This window comes from Callospermophilus lateralis, chromosome 13 (assembly GCF_048772815.1).
Source record: "Callospermophilus lateralis isolate mCalLat2 chromosome 13, mCalLat2.hap1, whole genome shotgun sequence".
NCBI lineage: Eukaryota > Metazoa > Chordata > Mammalia > Rodentia > Sciuridae > Callospermophilus > Callospermophilus lateralis.
In genome coordinates, this window is record NC_135317.1 from 49,138,849 (window position 1) to 49,140,735 (window position 1,887).

Genomic DNA, 1,887 nt, shown 5'->3' on the forward strand with positions numbered 1-1,887 from the left:
GGGGTGGGTGGAGAGAATTGCTGGGGATGGAACCCAAAGCCTTGCACATTCTAGGCAAGCCCTCTACCTCTACCACTACTACTAAGTTGTAAGCATTCCTTATATATTTTTAATATCAGCCCCTTATTGGATACATGGTTTGAAAATGCTTTTCCCATTCCATGGGCTGCATTTTCATTTTGTTGTTTCTGTTACTGTGCAGCAGCTTTTTAGTTTGATGTAATTTCTCTCGTCTATTTTGCTGTGTTCTCTGTGTTTTGGTTGTCATAACCTCACCCCTGCCAAATATGCCAAAACCAAAAGTCAAGCATCTTTTCTCTTATTATTTTCTTCTAGAAATTTTAGTCTTCCATTTTTTGAGTTAATTTTTATGCATTGAGTCAAATAAAGGCCCAGCTTCTTTCTTTTTCCCCAACACCACTTTTTTTTGGTACCAGGGATTGAACCCAGGGGCACTTAACCACTGAGCCACATCCCCAGCCCTATTTTTATCTTATTTCAAGACAAGATCTCATTGAGTTTTTTAGGGTCTTGCTAAATTGGTGGGGCTGGCTTTGAACTTGAAATTCTTCTGCCTCAGTCTCCCCACCTGTGGGGATTACGGGTGTGCACCACTGCACTAGGCCCCAACACCGTTTTTTAAAAAATATTTATATTTTTTAGTTGTAGTTGGACATAATACCTTTATTTCATTCATTTATTTTTATATGGTACTGAGGATCAAACCCAGGCCACTGTGTGTGATAGTTGAGGGCTCCACCACTGAGCCACAATCCCAGCCCCCCAATAACATTTTTTAAGAAGACTGTCCTTTCCCCATTGTGTATTCTTGGATCTCTGTCAAAGATCAGTTGACCATAAATGTGTGGGCTTATTCTTGGGCTCTCTATTCTGTTCATTGGTCTATTCCTCTATTTTTATGCCCGTGTCATTCTGTTTAATTACTGTAGCTTTGTACTTAGTACATTTTGTAACCAGTAAGCTTCATACCTCCAGTATTTTCCTTCTTTCCCAAGAGTGATTTGGGCTCTTTTGTGGTTCCATATAAATTTTAGAATATTCTTTCTATTTCTGTGAAAAAAAAATGCCAGTAGAATTTTGATAGGAATATCTTTGAAACTGTAGATTTCTTAATTGTAAAACAGCTGGGGGTGCAGCTCAGTGGTAGAGAGCTTGCCTAGCACAGGCAAGGGCCTGGATTCAATTCTGTAGCACTGCAAACAAACAAATAAACAAACAAGATGCCCCAAATGGAATAATAGTATTTTTAAAAAGGCTTCAATCTGGGGTTGGGGTTGTGGCTCAACGGTAGAGAGAGCTCACCTAGCATGTCGAGGCCCTGGGTTCGATCCTCAGCACCACATAAAAATAAATAAAATACAGGTATTGTGTCCAACTACAACTGAAAAATAAATATAAAACAAAACAAAAGGCTTCAATCTGTGTCAAGCCAGAATCCCTAGGCAACAAATAGGAACGAATCATTTGAGTTTAATGTCCAAAAGAAAAAAAAAAAAAGAAAAAGAATTGATGGGTAACCATATGTCATCCCAGTTATAGAAGTTTTTTAAATCAACTATATTGAGTTATAATTCACATATGATAACATTTGCTGTTATAAAAGGTTCCTTTTGTTGAGTTGTGATAAATGGTGACAATTACACGGTAATGCCCACCAGGTTCAAGCTATAAAACATTACCATTTACCCCTAAAACTACCCTTCTGCCCTTGTCTGCTAATTTCTTCATCCAGTCCTTGCAGTCTGACTGACAGTTACTGATCTTTCTGTCTCCACTCCCTTACCTTTTGGAGAATTTCATTTGAATGAAATCTTTTGTAGATTTTTGTAGTCTTTTGCGCCTGGCTCTGGTTTCTTTCACTTAGCT